Source organism: Hyperolius riggenbachi, chromosome 5 (assembly GCF_040937935.1).
Source record: "Hyperolius riggenbachi isolate aHypRig1 chromosome 5, aHypRig1.pri, whole genome shotgun sequence".
NCBI classification, from domain to species: domain Eukaryota; kingdom Metazoa; phylum Chordata; class Amphibia; order Anura; family Hyperoliidae; genus Hyperolius; species Hyperolius riggenbachi.
In genome coordinates this window covers 66,879,802-66,902,029 of record NC_090650.1, presented here as the reverse complement: position 1 = coordinate 66,902,029, position 22,228 = coordinate 66,879,802, and the positions used below count along the sequence as shown (strand labels likewise).

The window sequence follows — 22,228 nt, the reverse complement described above, 5'->3', positions numbered from 1 at the left end:
TTCTGCAATATACATCAATTTGTGATCTCAGACAGGGAGCGTGGCCACAGAAATTACAACATCGGGGTAAAACCCTGCCAACACTGTTCCCTACTGCTGACCTTGCCTACCAGAAATATTGCCTGACTGTAATCTGTCTTTAGACGCTGATGTTGGCCATCAATCCTCATCTCAGCCTACCATCTGACCCTGTTCTGCCGTAGGCCATACTTTTGGAGAAGGAGAAGCAGGAGATAACCAGTCATAGAACTTTTTCCCCGTATGCTGGCAGCTCTTTGATAAGTTTAACCAGTTAATGGCAAACTGACTTATTAAATTGTCCTGTTTGAGCCTGTTAACAGCAACAGGACGTTTTAATAAATCGCTTGCTCCCTCACGTGTGCTCTTCGCACGTGTGCACGCCGCTCCCGCCACCGTTGCCGTCGGGACTCCATGTTCCGTGATTGGGGGAGAGGACCGAGCGGTCCACTATAAATCGCAATGCCTGGAATGAATGGACGTGACCGCGATCAGCGTCCATTCATAAAACAGGAAACAGTCACAGTGTGGTTATATGTTAAAAAAAAAAAAAAAAAAAAAAAAGAAAGTGAACACTTCCTATAACGGGAGAGTGTTCACTAGAGCCATCTTGTGGCCAAAAAGTATAATTACACATACAGGCACATACATACGCAATATTAATAAAATGAATAACTCACACTTCCAAATCCCCCCCCCCCCCCCCCCCCCAAAAAAAAAACACTTGTAAAAAAAAAAAAAAAATCAGTTTTAAAAAAAATACATAAATAGTTGCCTTAGAGACTCAGTTTTTTTCCCACCCGACCCCTTTGCTGCTGTCCCTCTTTGCGGCCACCCCCCTCTCTGTGTACAAGTGCGGCCTTACAGCCCATGCACAGCTGCTACTGCACAAGCAGCGACGCACCTGCAAAAGTGCAGTACGGCCATGCTTGTACACCGTGGGCAGTGTGGCCAGCAGTACATGAAATGGTGTGCCTGTCAATATATCAGGAAGCATCTGGACTATTAAACGACAACTATTGTGAAAAATTGTTACATTTAAAATACATACATCTAAAATGTACATTTCTTCCAGAGTAAAATGCATTATACATTACTTTTTCCTATGATGCTGTCACTTACAGATGAGTGGTAAAACGCTGACAGATCTGAAAGATTTAGACTAGTCCAGATCATCATGAGTGATTGTCAGCATTACCTTCATTTTTTACAACTGCACTTACTGGTAAGGATCTGTACAAATATGCCTGCCGGCATTCCTACTCATTAGTACACTATTTTAGCAGTTAACTGATCAACTGCTGTTCAGGTAGTGCTTTTGAAAATAAAGAATTACCTGAGAATCCCTCATGAGGAGATGGACTAGTTTGAAACCTGTCAGATTTTTACTAGCTACTGTAAACCACAGCAAAATAGGAAAAAGGTAATTTATAGTGCATCTTAACTCTGTGAGACCCCTACATTTTATATATGTGCGTTTTCTAAATTTTACAGTTTTTCGCAATGGTTGTCCTTTTAAGTGTCCCTTAAAGAGGAACTTTAGTGAAAAAGGGGAAACCATAAATTAATACATTGCAAAGTGAGAAGTTATACAATAGAAGAGAAGTCAAGAAATGATTGATATTTGCCATGCAATTTGTTCATATTGTTTGATCCGCAATGCGCCTGCCGTAATCATCTTTACTGCTGGCAGACATAAGAAAAAAAAACTTGGAAGTAGGGCTGCACGATTTCCGGTTTTAAACCAAAACCACGGTTCCTGTGAAGACGATCTAGTGATCGTCAGTATTCGCGGTTTTCCGTTTTTAGTGCCCGAGCTTGGCCGCATGGTCCGCCTACCGCTACACGCCGAGGAGAGCAGAAGCAGTGCATATTCCAAGACGTCAATGAGCCGGGCAGGGGGGGAAGCGAGTCCAGTCCAGAGCGGCACACAGCTTCTCCAATCGCTGGATAGCAATGGAATGACGGAGGTGGTAGACGGAGCTGTGAGCTCTGTACAGCTCCGCCTACCGCTGCAGTCATACCATCGCTATCCAGCGATAGGTGAAGCTGTGTGTGCCGCTCGGACTGGACTCGCCCCCCCCCCCCCCCCCCGGGACATTAGCAATCATGAATATGCACTGCTTCTGCCAGTGGATCCGCCCTCCGCTGCCCGGCTGATTGGCAGAGTCCGGTACACCGCATATTGTTCAAGCCCAGGGGTCATCATAGAGGGCTTCAGGCTTTTTAAATGTGCATTGCCTGAAATGCAATGTGAATGCACAGCAAAATTTTCTGACACAAAGCCCACCATAGCTAGACTCCACCCCCTTCGCCACACTCATACGAGCTAGACTAGGTCTTGTCTTTCAGCCCCCTGCCATCAACCTGACAGTTAAAAACACACGATTGGTTTGCACGATGGCCAGGGGCCCCGGACCTCTCTCACTGGCCGGGGCCCCAAGGCCAATATGCGATACCTGGAGGGGAGTGCAGGTGGGCCTGGACCTCTCACACCCAGGCTCTGGACCTCTCACATCCAGAAAACCCACCAACACTGCCTTCATACTGAATGCTAAATTCAACACACACAAGCAATAGAACACAGCAGTACATGCATCCAGCTACATATAAGTGGTCAGCAGGTGCTCGTCATCCAATCAGGATGCACTGTCATACACCCTTTACCTGCCATACCACATCCAGCAGCCATTAGCATTCAGCATTCATTACCATTAGCATTGAGAGGTCCAGAGCCTGGGTGTGAGAGGTCCAGGCCCACCTGCACTCCCCTCCAGGTATCGCATATTGGCCTTGGGGCCCCGGCCAGTGAGAGAGGTCCGGGGCCCCTGGCCATCGTGCGAACCAATCGTGTGTTTTTAAACGTTTTCTTTCAGCTCTAGGACATGGCGGACAGGTGAGCGGTTAGGGAGGGACCCCTGTGGGAGGGATGCCTGCACGGGGCGGTCCTGCTAGCGACGCAATCTTGCGATGGCGTCCAACTGAAGCCTCCCACCTGAATGCTAATGGCTGCTGGATGTGGTATGGCAGGTAAAGGTTGTATGACAGTGCATCCTGATTGGCTGACGAGCACATGCTGACCACTTATATGTAGCTGGATGCATGTACTGCTGTGTTCTATTGCTTGTGTGATCAACCTGACAGTGACAGACACTGACCCCGCTAAAGCTTGTTTTGAAAAAAAAGTGAAAAAATCGAAATCATAATTTGAGTGAAAAAAAAAATATATATATCGCAATTTCAATTTTTACCTAAAATCGTGCAGCCCTACTTGGCAGTTAAAAACAGCCTTTATTTACCACAATGTAACGAGGTTCACAGAAAGGAAACTGCAATGACCATGGTCCTGACTCCTGTGGTTTTACCACAATTTCAGCCACAGAGCCCCTGATGATTTATTCAATAAAAGGTAAAGATTGGAATTGGAATGAAGGTCAATCCTTGGTTACAGTTCCTCTTTAAGTAAGGAGAATATGGGAATCAAAGCTAAAGTTGCTTTTTCTTCTAACTTGTATTAGAGAAGATGTATATTTTTAGCCAAATTAAAGCCATGGGTACTCTCAGTATACACCCTATAAATTTATGAGGCAGTAAAAACAAAAGACTCTCGGCTAGGGTCATGCAGCTCCCATCACGAATGTCTGCACACAGCTCCCTCATACCTTACTCAGCTGTATCCGGTTTCACAGCTGCTAGAAGTGTTCCAGTAGATGTACTGAAGTGATACGGACCCCAGAAGTGTACATAAGTCACACGTCAAACATCCAGCAGCCTGCAATGCAAAAACATCTATAAGACACTACTAAGAACAATTCCATACACAAGTTTAGTGCTGCACTGTGCACTACATAAGAGCAGCAGAAATCAGCAGGCAAGCAATGTAATTAAGAAATGCAAGAATACTGGTGCACAGAGGATGCGGTCATAAACCAAAAAAAATGCCACGCAGAACTGTCACTTTACTAGAGCACCCATAAACTGACAGCTGTCTCACCAATTGTATGGGTGTATAAAGTCAGCAATATGAGTTTTCTACAATCTACATACACGTGTTTTTTTGTCTAGTACTCCACCATGTGCTATATAAAAAGTAAACAAGCAGACCTGAAATCAGAATTTTCTCTCTGCTCTAAAAGATATGCAACAACACAATAACCTTTTAAAAACAAAAACATTTCTTTGTTACAGCTGATACAAATCCTGCAATCAACCTGCAGTGTTTCTACTTCCTGCTTTCATGGAAACAGAAATATCGTTAACATCCTGTGCTTTCAAATTAGCCTCTCTGCCATGGCTGTCAACTGACACAGCTGAGGGAAAATTACAACTTGTGATGAGTTATAGATGGGGGGTAAATTGGAGAGGCTAAACTTTCTAAATACATACAGGGTGCATTTCTCTAGGTTTTTCTTCTACCCTGTGCAAGAGTTCATGTCCACTTTAAAGAATGCATCTGGCAAACAGAGAAAAATTTTTTTTTACTCACCTAAGGCTTCTTCCAGCCCCTAGAAGCCTAGAATTCTGCTATGTACCAGTTTGGCTCTGAGCACTCTATTTTTCCTCAGTTCAATTCTCTCTGAACGCTGGGAGCAGGATCATGAGAAGCGCGCATGCGCAGGAGATCCTGACCAGGCTGCGAGTTTCGATCTTCAGGAGGGGAGAGTGGAGGCCTGGCTCAGAGCGGAACCTAACAGATTTCTAGGGGCTGGAACTTTTTTTTTCAGTTTTTAGTTTCCCAGATATATCCTTTAGGGCTCGTTTCCACTGAAACGCAGAGCCCCATTGGAAAACTACTACCTCTCCCTCCATAAAACAATGGCTAAAAGGGGTTAAAGGAACACTATCGATCTAGATACTTTTTTCAATTGAGATAGGAATTGTTTGGGAAGTGCTGCTAAGTACTGGTGTATACATTTCACTGGCAACCTCTTTGTTTACGGTTATCAAAATACTTTCAAACCTTACAGACTCCAAAACTGACAGAGTGAGCCATGAGGAGAGGGGAAATTCCCCTCTTGATCAGAGAGAGGTGTGTGTGTGTGTGTGTGTGTGTGTGTGTGTGTGTGTGTGTGTGTGTGTGTGTGTGTGTGTGTGTGTGTGTGTGTGTGTGTGTGTGTGTGTGTGTGTGTGTGTGTGTGTGTGTGTGTGTGTGTGTGTGTGTGTGTGTGTGTGTGTGTGTGTGTGTGTGTGTGTGTGTGTGTGTGTGTGTGTGTGTGTGTGTGTGTTTCATACCGTTTTTGCTTTCTGAGAAAAATACACTGAAGTCTGATATGCAACACTGGCTGTGCATTGACGCAGACACCCCTTCTGCAATTGATTTGTCCCAATATAGCCAAATACTACTCTCAATAAATTAAAGCTTTTGCCTCTGATATTTAACATGAAAAGTAGGAAAATGTTTACACAGCTACTTAGACATTATTTGTACATTGTCATTTTAGAACACTTGGGCATTGATAGTATTCCTTTAAGAAAATAAAGGAGAATGAACAAGTTATACCTGGTGCTGATAATACGCCAGAAAATTCATTGAGACCTGGAATCTGTGGCCAACAGTCAAAACCTCTGATACTTACCGGAAACTGTGCTACTAGATTCTGAAATCTTATGGGGCAATCCCCCTTCTATTTGCCCCTCCCCCGCCTTATTTTACTTTCCTCACTAGATATTTCGCTCTGCATTTTCCCCTATAACTCTGTATTCCCTTTGCATCTCTCTTCTCTATTCCTTTTCTTTTCACCTCGCTCAGATTACCTGTGGTCAATACCATACATAATAAAATTCAGAGAAGTATTCTATTAATCCATACTTTGATCAATTTGCGGTTTAACACTGAATGTATACCGTTCTATATACTTTAACTTATTTCTTCAAATATACTGTTAACATACATGTGTTCAGAATAGAACTACATATTTAATGTCTTCTTACATGTTATAACAAGATTAGAATTGTTACTATAAGTAACTGAATTATACACTACTTTTGTTTTTCAATAAAGCAATATTGAAACAGAAAAGAGTCACTCCCGATGGGTGGGCGGGGCTTGCGATCCCATTCATTACTGAAATGCAGAAAATCATGTGCGGCGATCCAGTGGTGAATCGCAGTGCATGAACGGAAACAGCAGACAGTGCAGTCTACGCACTGTCTGCTGTCCCTATGATCGCGTTTCCATCAACGCGCATGAAAGCGCGCTGTATGGAAATGAGCCCTTTTGGCTGGAACCACACTTGCATCTGGCTGCGTTTTCCGCAGGTGATTTTGTGCATTTATTAGCTTCACAAATGTGTGCTTCGTGCACTGACTTTAATGCAATCTCACGCCGCTGTATTGCGGAAGTCACATGGTAACGCAATGATGACTTTGCGGCGGGTGGCAGCAAATCGGGTACCTCCACGTGACACCATTAGTGTACTGAGCCCAAAACACTTTATTTGCTATTGCATTACCCTGTGTGCAGAAAGGGTAACACAATGCAAAGAAAGAGCTATAGTGCAAAAGGGTCCTGAAGGAGAATGAACAATCTAAGTGCATGTGACCTGCCAATTAGCATAATGTGTTTTTTTTTCTGGAAATACAATAAATAACTAATAGATTTTTTTTTTGAGTTTTCCACAGATACTTTCCAATACAAACAAACTACCCAGTCTGTACACAGAACCTGCATTAGAGATCGGTGCTGCTTGTGGCTGCTGTAGCTGTGGCTGATATCATATGCTATAAATACAGAACTAATGCAGGCCTTGGCACTTAATCCAGTTATTGGGGACATGTTTAAGTACACAATGATTCAAAGCATCTCATGAAAATGATTACAGAATGAATCATAAGTTACTGAGCTGAAGATAAAACTAGTGCACACCGCGCGTATACACACACACACACACACACACACACACAGTCTGACAACACTATTCATATCAAGAGCCTGATAAAATCTCTCCCACAATTACATCAATTCACTAAGCTTTATCAAACTTTTGAAAATTTACCTCATGGGTAAAATCTCATTTTGAATTCACTAAGGTGTTATAGATTTATCGAATGTTCTATCGATGAAACGTTCAATAAATCTATAACACCTTAGTGAATTCAAAATTAGATTTTACGCATGAGGTAAATTATTAAACATTTGATTAAGTGTTTGATAAAGCTTAGTGAATTGAGGCCTATGTGAGGAAAAGAAATACAAACTGTCCATCTACACTAGTGAATATTATGTAATACCAGCATATGTTTCTTTACTCCCCTCAATCAAGAGAAAATGGAAGTCAGTGCTGGGGAATAAAAATGCAATGTACAGCAATTACTTCCTATATTTGTTTCATTCAATTCACAACTAAGAAATTTTTTGTTTTGGGTTTTTTTTAAGCAGGAAAAGGTTACATAAAGTAGTATATTGTTTATAACTCAAGACTGCTGATTTAACTTGCAAACTTTGTACATAGAAGAAAGGAGGTTTGGGAGCGCCAAAGAGAAGATCTAGAATAGCGAAATTCCAAACTTAAAGGGATACTGTAGGGGGGGGGGGGGGGGGGGGGGGTATGGGGGGGAAATGAGTTGAACTTACCCGGGGCTTCTAATGGTCCCCCGCAGACATCCTGTGCCCGCACAGCCACTCACCGATGCTCCGGCCCCGCCTCTGGTTCACTTCTGGAATTTCAGACTTTAAAGTCTGAAAACCACTGCGCCTGCGTTGCCGTGTCCTCGCTGCCTCTGATGTCACCAGGAGTGTACTGCGCAGGCCCAGTATGGTCTGTGTCTGCGCAGTACACTCCTGGTGACATCAGCGGGATTGAGGACACGGCAACGCAGGCGCAGTGGTTTTCAGACTTTAAAGTCTGAAATTCCAGAAGTGAACCAGAGGCGGGGCCGGAGCATCGGTGAGTGGCTGCGCGGGCACAGGATGTCTGCGGGGGACCATTAGAAGCGCCAGGTAACTCATTTTCCCCCGACCCCCCTACAGTATCCCTTTAAAGGACAACTGTAACGAGTGGGACATGGAGGCTGCCATATTTATTTCCTTTTAAGTAATACCAGTTGTGGGGCAGCCCTGCTGATCATCTGCCTCTAATACTTTTAGCCATAGACACTGAACAAGCATGCAGCAAATCAGGCGTTTCTGAAATTATTGTCAGATCTGACAAGATTAGCTGCATGCTTGTTTCTGGTGTACTTCAGAAACTACTGTAGGCAAATAGACCAGCAGGACTGCCAGGCAACTGGTATTGTTTAAAAGGAAATAAATATGGGAGCCTCCATTTTCTTCTTGGGAAGAATCGGTTACTTACCCGGAGCTTCCTCCAGCCCCATAAGCACTTGTGAGGCCTCTAGTTAGGCCAATAATAACGCAACTTAGCCTGTTACCAGGGCTGATCACGGCTGAAAGTCAGACCGTGGGACTCACACTTGCTTATGGGCTGGAGAAAGCCCCGGGTAAGTATCAATTCTTCATATTAACTCAGCTCTGGTACACTGACTGGGATAGCCACATGCTTGTTTCAAGTGTGTGATTCAGACACTTCTGCAGCCAAAGATCAGCAGGATGCCAAGCAGATGGTTTTGTATGGACTCTGATGTCACTGCAATTCGCACTGCATTACCTAAAATTAGCTAAAATCGCATAGATGGAAAGGAGGCCTTAAAGGAAATAAATAGGTCAGACGCCATATCCCTCTCACTTTAGGTGTACTTTAGAATCAGAATCAATTTTATCAGAATCAATTTTATTTCGCCAAGTAAGTTTGCACCTACAAGGAATTTGTCTTGGCAGTTGCTTAACAAACACAAACAAAAACAATACACGGACAGACAGTGTGTATATTACAAGTCAAGGACATTTATGCAAGTATATTATGCAGTAAGCAATGTGAGAATTGTTCATTTACAGTTCTGTGCTGATTACTATCAAGTCTTAGCAGCTCTAACGTGGTTCAGCATTAAGTATGGCTACCGCTTGAGGAACAAAGCTGTTCCTGTGTCTGGAGGTTTTGGTAGCGATTGCCCGGAATCTTACTCCTGAAGGCATGTGCTGGAAGATGGAGTGAGCTGGGTGAGAGGGGTCAGAAGCAATTTTAGTTGTTCTCTTTCTGCACCTGCTAGTGTAAAGATCCTGCAGGGAAGGTAAGCTACAGCCAATTATCCTTTCCGCTGTTCGGATGATGCGCTGCAGCCTCCCCTTTTCTAATGCTGAGCAGGAGCTGAACCATACAGTCATAGGTGTTATGGTGGATTCAATAATTGCAGTGTAGAACTGCACCATTAAATTTTGAGGTAGGCCAAACTTTTTCAGCTGCCGTAGGTGGTACATCCTCTGTTGCGCTTTCTTGACAATAGTGGCCGTATTGTTATCCCATAGTGTGACACTCTACCGTATTACTATCTACTCATTAGTTTTATGAGTATTTGAGGCAGTTACACAGGAACAGAAGAAAGTGCAAGTCATAATACCAGAGTAGAAACATTATTTGCACTACCAACTACCTGACTCTGAAACAAATGTATTTTATGCAGCTCTCCCAGCAACTGCAATGCATGCCAGAGGCAGCCAGGCACTTGGCATTCACAGGGGGTCACTGATGGAGTGTAGACATTTCTCTCGGCTCAAGTTTCCTTTAAATCCCAGCTCCAGACACAAATGATTTCCGAGTCGTGTGAAGGCAGAGCATGTTTTCAGCTGTCTACAAACTTCTGATTAGCTGTTGTCACATAAACCAGTTGCAAAGTACCTTTCCGGGAGCCACATACATTAAAGTGAACGGGAACCGAAATTTAAATAAAAAAAAAAGTCAGATACTCACCTAAGGAGAGGGAGGCTCTAAGTCCCATAGAGCAGGGGTCCTTCAACCACTGGGCCCGCGGGACGTTTGCAGCAGGCCGCAGCTCATTCCCTACCTCAGAATGATTTTTTTTTAATTAATTCTCGCCAACCTTCATTAGCCGCAAGTGCACGCAACTGAATCCATGCAGAGCACACGTGCAACTGCTGGTCAGTCCCTCTCCTCCATGCTGCGTCTCTCACAGTAACGCATCCCCCCCCCCCCCCCCAGCTGCTGTGAAGAGGCAGAAGCAGGAGAGCAGCTTCCTTTAGCGGCGATGTATATCGCCGTTACCAGGAGAACCCCTGCCTCTTCACAACAGCCGGGGGACGCGCTGCTGTGAAAGAAGACGCAGCATGGAGGAGAGGGACCGACCAGCAGAACATGAAAGAGGAATCGGCCGCAACTAAGGGAATACTACCTCTATACAGGTCAGTAACTGGTGTAACTACTGGGGCAACTATACTAGCTATACTGGGGCAACAACTATCCTAGCCATACTGGGGCAACAACTATACTAGCTATACTGGGGCAACAACTATACTAGCTATACTGGGGCAACTATACTAGCTATACTGGGGCAACTAAAGTACACTTATACTGGGACCGCTGCACAGACAAACCCCCAACCCCCCCCCATGGGAACCCGTTGTGTACAACACATTTCCCCCCCCCCCCCCCCCCTCCCTAATGCTACCGTTCCGAGAAAAAAAATTGGTCTGGATAACGGTCCCGGGGCCGAAAAAGGTTGGGGACCCCTGAGCATTCCCCCACCTCTCCTGGTCCCCGCTGTTGTGCTGGCTCCCCAGTAGCGGTATTCGACAGTTTCGGTCAAATAACGATGTTTCCCGGCTGAAGGGAGGTTTCGGAAATGCTTCGGGAGCCTGAGTGCTCCCGAAGACGGGCCGCCCTACAATGCGCACGCACGAGCGCCCTCTATGACGCACTCGCACATGCGCAGTATGGAGCCGCCTATCTTCGGGAGCCCCCACGGCGGGGGATTTGAATGGGGGAGCCAGTGCAGCACCGAGGGCTCCAGGAGAGGAGAGGGAAGGCTCATTAGGAACCGAGCCTTCCCTCTCCTTAGGTGAGTATCTGACTTTTTCTATTTAGTCATCGATTCCCATTAGCTTTAAAGAGAGTCCGAAGGGATTTAAAATACGTTTTTATTCTGCAGGCAGCTTCAGCATTACAATCCAAACTGCTTTGTCGCATCCCCGCAGCAGAACGAGGTCTTTATCCCCATGAAATCCTGGTGCAAAATTCCATTACTTTCCAGGTGGTAGATTTTGCTGCCTGTGGGAGGCAGAGCTTTGCGCTGTAGCTCTGCTACCAGTCCAATCAATCTCTGCCTCACCCAGTGAAAGTGAAAGGGCGGGGAGAGGCGAAGATCGACTGAAGCAGAGGCAGAGCTAGTGCACAAAGCTCAGCCTCTACCCGGAAGGATAGCACACAATATCATTAGGTGTCTATCTTATGTCTCTCTAAAAAGCATTTTTGGGGTTGCTTTTGGGGTTCTCATTAACCTTTTCCAATACAGAGTAAACACACTGCATAACCACTGTCATGGGTCACCATAGCTGGAGGGAAGGAGGGGCACCATAGGTGGCCCCCACAGGCTCTGGGGCAATTGCCCCCATTGCCTCTATGGAAGAGCCGGCCCTAGTGGTAGAATGACAAATGAGAAAACCCTTCTTAGCATTTCCCATTTTACAGAGGAACTCCAGTGAAAATATTGTAATAAAAAAGTGCTTCATTTTTACAATAATTATGTATAAATGATTTAGTCAGTGTTTGCCCATTGTAAAATATTTTAAATCCCCAATTTATATTCTGACATTTATCACATGGTGACATTTTTACTGTTGGCAGGTGATGTAGATGCTGCTTGCTGTTTTGGCAGTTGGAAAGAGTGGTAAACAGCTATTTCCCACAATGCAACAGTGTTCACAGAGACAGGAAACTGCCAAGAAAACGTACTCAGAATTTCTTTGTGGGAGGGGTTTCACCACAATATCAGCCATACAGCACCCCCTGATGGTCTGTTTGTGAAAAGGAATAGATTTCTCAAGTAAAAGGGGGTATCAGCTACTGATTGGGATAAAGTTCAATTCTTGGTCGGAGTTTCTCTTTAAGCGTGGCTATTTTAAAGCCAATCCTAATGTAATTTCCTCCCGTACTCTCCTCTGCCCGATTTGCCCGCCCTTCACTATAGAAAGTGCATTGTCTCAGCATGAGAAATATTGGCCAATCAAAGAGGAACAGAGGTGTGGGAGGGGAAAACAGGAGAGAAAGAGGCTTTAGCCAATCAGGCTGCATTAGTCAAGTCTGAGGGGAAATAGAGAAGCAAAAAAAAAAAAAAAAAAAAGAAATCCAGCATGCCCTGCAACTTCCTTTTTGTGTACCAAATTTTGTGTGCACCAAATAAAAAAGTCAGGTAAACTGGGGAATGATCATTTATCAACAAGAAAAGTAATAGTGATTTTAACTTTTGGATTGCCTGGTTAGCATCTGTATTGTTTACCAGATAAAAATAAAGAATAGATTTTTATTTTATGCCCGAAAGTTACACTTCAACAATGGAACTGTCCAGTCAGTTCTGTTGTGTCTAAATACAAAGACGGAACTCAAAGCCATAACGTGTGAGATTGATGCGGACGCCAGAGACAGACGTGGGAATGATCAATGAGATGAAAAGATCTCTGAGTTCATGCAGGATTATGTACATTTTTATGTAAATATATGCAGCTTGAAAATGGACCAATTTAAACCTGGGTGGGACTGGATTGGTCCATTTTCAAGGTGCGTATATTTCCATAAAAATGTACATAATCCTGCATGAATCCGGAAATATTTGCATCTCCTTGATCATCCCTAGATGGAAGTCAGTCATATTGAAATGGCAACGCCATTATGACTTGTCCAATGCAATGAACAGATCTGAGCAAGGGGTTCATGGCGTTGACGGTGACAATGTATGCTTGTCGCCCTGAGCGGCACAAACCCATCTTACTACCCGAGGCATTTGTTTGTTTGGTTTTTTTAAATACAAATGAAACACAAAGGCATGTTCTTTGCTTAACCATTTAAAGACAACGCTAATTGATGCTGTTTTGATGCGGATTTGGGCGTAGATTCCAACCCACCAAACGTTCTCACTGCTCTCGTCATCTCCCAGCCGCAGCTCACTCTCTATAACGGCAGCTGACCCTGCATATCAATGTAAGCAACTCCCATTGGCTTACATTGAAAGGAACGTTCAGGAGCAGCTTTCATAGAGACGGCAGTGTGAGTGGCTGAGGTTCGCGACATGCGGCATGGACGTCGGTTGCAAAGAGTATGAGCGGCTATTTGTTGGTATTACTACGTTTCTTGTACCAGCAGTCTCTGGTCCTTAAGGGGCAGAGACCGCTGGTACTTAAGTGGTTAATGGCATGCCTCTGTGTTCTCTGTGCGCTGCTCACAGTCTCCCGCTTACTCTGCTGCAGACCCCCCAAAAATGCTTACAGGATTATCACTAGATAACTAGGGAAAGGGGCGTCCCTGGCACTCCTGAAAAATGTCCCTTCCTTGCATCCGGGAGTATCTTCCACGCCTCTATCCCTCCCCTCCAAGACTCTCTCCTGCTTGTATCCAGCCCCCCCATGGCTCTCCCCCACCTCTCTGCTCTGTGAGAGAAGCGAGCTGCAGCGTCATGACCCCAGGGTCACTAAAAATGAAACTGACTGATTGATGGCCACAGGAGTAAGAGGCTCTACCTGATCTGACTAAACACCCCCCACCCCCCGTTTTTTTTACCTTTATTGTTGGGCTCTGGATTGCTTTCATGTAAATCCTGCTCAGGCTTCCAATTTTGCAAATACTTAGCAGGCTGCAGATTGAAATGTAAAGTGTTTTTTTATCATTACTTGTAATTGCAAAGAGACTTGTACAGCAGTGATCTGTGTTTATGACTAAGCAGAATTTTCCTTTGAGGAAGACAAGACATTGTAGCAGAAAAAAAGCACAGATGCGTTTGATTATAATGTGAGCGTGGATTTGCACTGTGCCACAGCGATACTTCACAAGCATAGAAATCTAGCATGCTATATAAGCATACACATCAGGTGTGGCCCTGCTTTATGAGTAGAGTTCAGCATACTGCTAGCTATATAGTCAGCACAATGCACAGATCACCGCCTCAAAGATCAAACCGGCCCATCATTTATTCAAGAAGTCATTACAGAACGTTTACCTCCCCAACGGACAGCAGGGCGCTTGTACTGCAGGCCTGCTCATTTAAAGGAACAGAAACCACAATAGCGGACTTGTGCATACACAACAGCATTCCTACACCTCTTGGTGAAAAATAAAACTGCTAGGGACATACAAAAAAAAATACTCCACTTCTAAAAGCATTAGTCTGCAGGCCGATTAACTTTTTGCAGGTCCAAGAAGTCAATCTAAGGGTGGCCATACATTTGGCTATTTGGTGGGCAATCGAACATCCAATTCGATAATTATGGAATTAAGGTAAGACTGTGTGCGATATCGCAACAGCCTAACATAGCGACAGTGGCAGTGTCATGAGGCCGATTCCTGAGAGATTTCATGGTGGGAATCTGCCTGCGGTGTATGGTTAGCCAACATATCTCTCTCTGCTCAGAAATAATAGAGATCTGTCTCTTGGTCGATCTGCCCATGCATCATTAGACTGGACTAAAGGATTGATCAGACGTGCTGAGAAATCTTGGTTGCAAGCGCTTTATCAGGGGGCGTGGCAGTACCGGCGGTTGTTATCACAACAACCATCGTACCCCCAGGCAGCGCCGCTGCCCTCTCCTAGTATTCACCGCTTCCACTATTGCCTGTACCTCATAGAATCAGGTGCATGTGTGATGTCACACACACACCTGCAGCCACATGGTACAGGCGCGTACAGTAATACAACAAAGGAATCCTATGCTGTAGTAATCCTATGGATCCACTACAGGATTACTAATCAGTCATGTCTAGCAGTACTTTAACCGCTTGCTATCTGCTCAACGCAGATTGGCATGAACGTGGCGGCAGCCCCAGGACCACTGGCGTCAAGTCCAAGGACGAGATTTTGCAGGAGATTGCATGTGCATCTCAGTTCCAGTCTCCCAGCAGCGATTAGCTAAGAGACTGTTAGACGGAGAAACCGTCATCTACTTACACAGTACAGCGCCACGAACTACAGCAGCGCTGTACTGGGGACAGCTGCGTGACACGGCTGTTGCCCTGGGAGGCGCAGCAGCCACCGGCTGTCACAGGTTGATGCCTTTGACAGGCGACCGCAGTGATTGGCTGGCGGGGTGGAAGGGGAGGGCAGGAAAAAAAAAAAAAAAAGAAATTAGTGAAAAAAAAACACCCAAATAAATAGACAAACAGGGCAGCAGGGATCAGAGCCCACCAACAAAATGGCAGAAAAGCGAGCCCTTAAAGCTGCAGTGGCCTTAATAGTAAAACATAGCCTGGTCACTAGGGGCGTGTAAGCCTACAGTCCTCAAGTGGTTAACACCAACAGAGAATAAAAACAAAAGCAATTAAACAATCTTCTGCCTGCAGGAACCAACCACAAGACAATAACTGAGGTATATAATTACAGTTATTAGATGCATGTCTCTACAGGTATTCCTGTCTATGTACCCACAAAAACTGGAGAGACAAACACTTGGCCCCAATCTACAGTTGTGGCTGGTTTATGTCTATGTGCTGCTCGTTTCTGCTCTGCCTCCATAGGAAAGTGTAGGAGACTTGGTAAAAACGTGCATGAGCTGTCACTAATTATCACTGCACTGTTGGAAGAAGCAATTATTTCAGCAGACAAAAAGTATTTTGTCTCTACATGACTTTAGACCTGGCATTTGACACTGTAGAACGTAGGCCAGCAAGTAATAGTTGGCCTGACCTCTGTAAACTAGTCTAGACACAGAAAAGTCATGTCTGCTGTCTTAGGCCCTGCTGACAAACTTTAGTCTGTTTTGATGTAGTGGTGAATAGTGTCACTTAATAAGGGGTTTACAGGACAACTGTAGTAAAAGTGATACGGAGGCTGCCATATTTATTTTCTTTTAAATAAAACCAATTGCCTGGCAGCCCTGCTGATCTATGTGGTTGCAGGAGTATCTGAATAACACCAGAAACAAGCATGGGGCTAAATCTTGCCAGATCGGACAATCTCAGGAACACCTGATCTGCTGCATGCTTGTTCAGGGTATATGGCTAAAAGGATCAAAGGCAGAGGATCAGCATGATGGCCAGGCAACTGGTCTTGCTTAAAGGAAAATAAATATGGCAGCCTCCATATCCCTGAATTAAAAAAAAAAAAAAAAAAAAATCAATTTTACTTGCCTGGGGCTTCTACCAGCCCCCTCCAGCCGTCCCATGCCCTTGCAGTCACTCATGGAGCCTCCAGTCCCCCAACGCCAGCTAGTTTCGTTTTCGCCGACAGGCTCAACAAGGTCTGGCCATGCGTATTTTTCTTCACGTTCCCGTCCACAATAGAGTTCTTTGCCTGTGCAGGACGCTATTGAGGAAGGGAACATGAAGTGTCCCTTTAGGGCAAATCTGGAATAAAAAAAAAACAAAACAAAAAAAAAAACACAAAATAAAAAGGCAGATACGTCCCTTTGAAGAGGGAACGCTCTGGGTCCTACTGAGCCTTCCCTGTCCCCCTCTCGGTGTTGTCGTTCTTCGGCTGTCCCCCTGTGAAGTTATGCCATCTCTGAGTTCTCGGCAGCACAGACGTCCTCAAGTACTCCTGAAGATGGGAGGCTCTGTACTGCACATGCACAAATGCATCGTTGGCACATGCATAATAAGAACCTGCTTATCTGCGTGAGCACCTGGGGACATAAGGAGTCCCGCAGGCATTTGAGGGCTCACGGAGGTGTTTTCGACCGGTTGGTTGAATAGATGTAATGAGGGAGAAAGCACTGGAACCAAGACAATAAGGGAGGAACGAGTCCGCTCTATAGAATCCAGAGCCTTCCCTCTTCATAGGCAAGTATCAGACTGTCACTCCAGTGACACTTTCAATAAAAATAAAATGCATGAGGTGGCCATACTTGAAGGTCCTTCCTCCATGAAGCTTCATGCATTATGTCTCTCCCCCCCAGGTTTTTATATGAAGGCCACGAATGCAGTCCACTCGCGTGCTTCCCGACGGGCTGTATTCTGGAGCTTCAGCTATGACATGTTTCTTAACCATGCAAGTCCACAATGCTCCCAGCAGTGGCTGCTGTGTAAAACCATTCAAAAATGCGATCAAAGGGGGAGCAAGGAAAGCACATAGCACACACCCTTACTCCAAGCTTTGAAAGAGGGGAGGTTGATTGGGGGAAGCCGGCATGGTTATGGGGGAACTCCCTAGATGGCCCACTGTAAAGAACTTAAATCTGCAAATTACGTTTTTGGCCAGGAAAGAACATTCCTGCTCATAACTACATAAATTTTGTTCAGACGATCATCCATTTCAGCTGACCAAAGCCTCACAGCTAAAGAGAAATAGTACATAATGTAAAATCAAACATGCCAAAATATTTTCAAGAATCCAAACTAGGGGCTTCAGTTTCAAAATCACAAAGTTTGTAGTAAAAACAAATGTCACAATACAGTGACTGGGCCACTACCATTCAGTTCCATAGTTAATATTATACTAATTTACAAAGGTAATCAGGAGACTGGACAGCCAATCTGCTACAAACACCACCTATTAGAAGCTGGTTCACACTGCAGGAGCTTTTTCTAAGCGCTTCTGATTTTAAATGCGCTTGCTAATCAATGCTATGTGTGTGTTCTTATCTGAACAATGAGATTTTATAAAAATCCCACATAGCATTGCATTAGCAAGAGCTTTTTACATCACTAGCATTTACCCGTATATTCCGGCGTATGAGACGACCCCCCAACTTTTCCAGTTAAAATATAGAGTTTGGGATATACTCGTCGTATAAGACTAACCCTCTTCCAACGCACACCAAATAAAAATAAATAGATCATATACTGGTGCTATGTATGAACAGATACTGGTGCTGTACTGTATGTTTTACCCAGTACATACAGTGGAGGAAATAATTATTTGACCCCCTCATTGATTTTGTAAGTTTGTCCAATGACAAAGAAATGAAGTCTCAGAACAGTATCATTTCAATGGTAGGTTTATTTTAACAGTGGCAGATAGCACATCAAAAGGAAAATCGAAAAAATAACCTTAAAGGGATACTGTAGGGGGGTCGGGGGAAAATGAGCTGAACTTACCCGGGGCTTCTAATGGTCCCCCGCAGACATCCTGTGTTGGCGCATCCACTCACCGATGCTCCGGCCCCGCCTCCAGTTCACTTCTGGAATTTCTGACTTTAAAGTCAGAAAACCACTGCGCCTGCATTGCCGTGTCCTCGCTCCCGCCGATGTCACCAGGAGTGTATAGCAGAAGCCCAGTATGGTCTGTGTCTGCGCAGTATGCTCCTGGTGCCATCAGCGGGATCGAGGACACGGCAACGCAGGCGGAGTGGTTTTCTGACTTTAAAGTCAGAAATTCCAGAAGTGAACCGGAGGCGGGGCCGGAGCATTGGGGAGTGGCTGCGCCAACACAGGATGTCTGCGGTAGACCATTAGAAGCCCCGGGTAAGTTCAGCTCATTTTCCCCCGACCCCCCTACAGTATCCCTTTAAATAAAAGATAGCAACTGATTTGCATTTCATTGAGTGAAATAAGTTTTTGAACCCCTACCAACCATTAAGAGCTCTGGTTCCCACAGAGTGGTTAGACACTTCTACTCAATTAGCCACCCTCATTAAGGACACCTGTCTTAACTAGTCACCTGCATAAAAGACACCTGTCCACAGAATCAATCAAGCAGACTCCAAACTCTCCAACATGGGAAAGACCAAAGAGCTGTCCAAGGATGTCAGAGACAAAATTGTAGACCTGCACAAGGCTGGAATGGGCTACAAAACCATTAGCAAGAAGCTGGGAGAGAAGGTGACAACTGTTGGTGCGATTGTTCGAAAATGGAAGGAGCACAAAATGACCATCAATCGTCCTCGCTTTGGGGCTCCACGCAAGATCTCACCTCGTGGGGTGTCAATGGTTCTGAGAAAGGTGAAAAAGCATCCTAGAACTACACGGGAGGAGTTAGTGAATGACCTCAAATTAGCAGGGACCACAGTCACCAAGAAAACCATTGGAAACACATTACACCGCAATGGATTAAAATCCAGCAGGGCTCGCAAGGTCCCCCTGCTCAAGAAGGCACATGTGCAGGCCCGTCTGAAGTTTGCCAATGAACACCTGAATGATTCTGTGAGTGACTGGGAGAAGGTGCTGTGGTCTGATGAGACCAAAATAGAGCTCTTTGGCATTAACTCAACTCGCTGTGTTTGGAGGAAGAAAAATGCTGCCTATGACCCCCAAAACACCGCCCCACTGTCAAGCATGGGGGTGGAAACATTTTGCTTTGGGGGTGTTTTTCTGCTAAGGGCACAGGACAACTTAATCGCATCAACGGGAAAATGGACGTAGCCATGTATCGTGAAATCCTGAACGACAACCTCCTTCCCTCTGCCAGGAAACTGAAAATGGGTCGTGGATGGGTGTTCCAGCACGACAATGACCCAAAACATACAGCAAAGGCAACAAAGGAGTGGCTCAAGAAGAAGCACATTAAGGTCATGGAGTGGCCTAGCCAGTCTCCGGACCTTAATCCAATAGAAAACCTATGGAGGGAGCTCAAGCTCAGAGTTGCACAGAGACAGCCTCGAAACCTTAGGGATTTAGAGATGATCTGCAAAGAGGAGTGGACCAACATTTCTCCTAAAATGTGTGCAAACTTGGTCATCAATTATAAGAAACGTTTGACCTCTGTGCTTGCAAACAAGGGTTTTTCCACTAAGTATTAAGTCTTTTATTGTTAGAGGGTTCAAAAACTTATTTCACTCAATGAAATGCAAATCAGTTGCTATCTTTTATTTAAGGTTATTTTTTCGATTTTCCTTTTGATGTGCTATCTGCCACTGTTAAAATAAACCTACCATTGAAATTATACTGTTCTGAGACTTTTCATTTCTTTGTCATTGGACAAACTTACAAAATCAGTGAGGGGTCAAATAATTATTTCCTCCACTGTAACAGTAAATAGGTGATTGACTGGTTGGATTGGTCAACTTTCCCTTTCCCGATTGGTCAGCTCTCCCTGTTTATCAAAGCGGTATGGAAGTATAGATTGCGCTGTGCCCATAAAACACGCCTCTTTCACCCTTCTGGCCCCGCCCTTGTATCCTATTTACCTCCTCTTCTACCTCTCAGATCTCACACATGTGCATCTCTGCCACTTCAGTCCTCAGCAGCGAGATCTGAGAGGAGGTAACAGGATAGAGCGTATCACTCAGCATCAATGACACCCAGGGTATAAGCCCCCTGACTTTTCAAATGAATTTCAAGAGTTAAAAAGTAGTCTTATACGCCAGAATATACTGTAAAAAGTGTACCAGAGACTAATAGATTTCAGAGTTTTATACATACCTCAGGCTTCCTCCAGCCCCCTCTGCACCGATCACTCCCATGCAGCCTAGTTTAATACTTAACAGGGCTGTGGATTTTGTACAAAAATCATCCGACTCCGACTCCTGACTCAGACTCCTCAGTTTATGAAATCAACGACTGCAACTCCGGGTGCCCAAAATTGCCCCGACTCCGACTCCTCGATTCCGAAGCCCTGGTGTAAAATGCCTAAATCTATTCATCAAAACACACAAACTGATTTTTATCAGATCAACAATTAGATTCCCCGTTAGAGAATACAAAGATATAAAATATAACTTTTATTGATTTATTCTAAAACCATATTTGATATATTTTTCCTTACAAACCATATGAGGTAGATGTATTTATAATAGTAATCAATATATGACCTATGGGTCCATATGATACTTGATCCCACCTATTCCTCACTAAAGATTAATCCTTTGTGGTGGGGGAATTGTAAATAGCACCTAAGCAATCTTTAGTGAGGAATAGGTGGGATCAAGTATCATATGGACCCATAGGTCATATATTGATTACTATTATAAATACATCTACCTTATATGGTTTATAAGGAAAAATATATCAAATATGGTTTTAGAATAAATCAATAAAAGTTATATTTTATATCTTTGTATTCTCTAACGGGGAATCTAATTGTTGATCTAAATCTATTCATCTCTGGTATACTTTAAATGCTAGTGATTTAAAAAGCTCTTGCTAACGCAATGCTATAGGGGATTTTTTATAAAAATCTCATTGCTCGGATGAGAACACATACATAGCATTAATTAGCAAGAGCTTTTCAAATCACAAGCGCTTAGAAAAAGCTTGCAGTGTGAACAAGGCCTTACTGCAGGGAAAGTCTCAGCTCCCATCTACGATTGTATGGCTACCAACAGTACTGGAAAGATCAAACTAAACTGTATCCTTTGGTTGAATAGTCATTCTACAAAGTAGAAAATTACACCTAATAAGATAAGTGAAAGACAATAATCCAAAGCTGCAAACCCAGATCATCTGATCCTAAGGCATGACCTTACACTTCTAACTTCATGCACAGATTGCCATTCTGGATTGCAACAATGGCACAGCTTTCAGGAATTTCATTTGAAAGATCAGACATGAAACTACGGTATAATTAATGTAAATACTCAAATATTAACTCTTTTAGCCTTAAAGTGTCCTGTTATATTTACACCTTACAAAGGTGTCCTCTGGTCATCTCATAATGCAGAATGTACACTACAGAGTAGTGTAATGTAGTATTAATGTATTATTGGACCACTAGGTCCAATGCAACTCTATAGATCATCGATCGGCTGCTGGCAGATCGATTGATCGGCTAATTCGATACAATCCATTTCCGATTGATGGCTGAAATAGACCAGTGCATGGGCACCTTAACAAGTAAAAAACACTCTGAGAAACTCTCTGCTTCAGGCACACACACACAGTTCAGAACAGCTTGTTAGAAGACTGTAATCCTCTATAATAATACACGTGTCTCTGCGTCTTGTCCCTGTTTGTGTGTCCATGCATTTTCTCTACTGCATTTGCGCTACTGCGGCGGTGACAGACGTAGAGCCCGTTTATTAAACGGACTAAGGTCACTAGTATACAATAATAATCAGTTGGAATAAAAAGCAATGGCAGTTTTCAGGGCAAGAAAAACTACACTTTGGAAACTTGTCATTTGTAGACAGACAATATTACTTGTGCACAAAAGCTAATATGATAACTGTATGAGTAATAAAAAGTAGGAAAACACATTTTTATTGAATGTTATGTCTGAGCTTCAGACCACTTTAACTATTCATCTCTATCAATTAACAGCAAAAGTTCTGGTCTCATGTCGTGTA

The 22,228-nt window shown here is 44.1% G+C and overlaps 1 protein-coding gene across 6 annotated transcripts in view; it reads right to left on the bottom strand.

Annotated features, from left to right (window-relative positions):
* LARP4B (La ribonucleoprotein 4B) overlaps window positions 1-22,228 on the bottom strand; it is a 176,700-nt gene that overhangs the window by 111,087 nt on the left and 43,385 nt on the right. For all 6 annotated transcript variants that reach the window (XM_068235823.1, XM_068235824.1, XM_068235825.1 and 3 more), the window contains one exon: window positions 3,681-3,790. The gene's annotated coding sequence lies outside the window, so the exon portion shown is untranslated. The remainder of the gene's footprint in view (window positions 1-3,680; window positions 3,791-22,228) is intronic.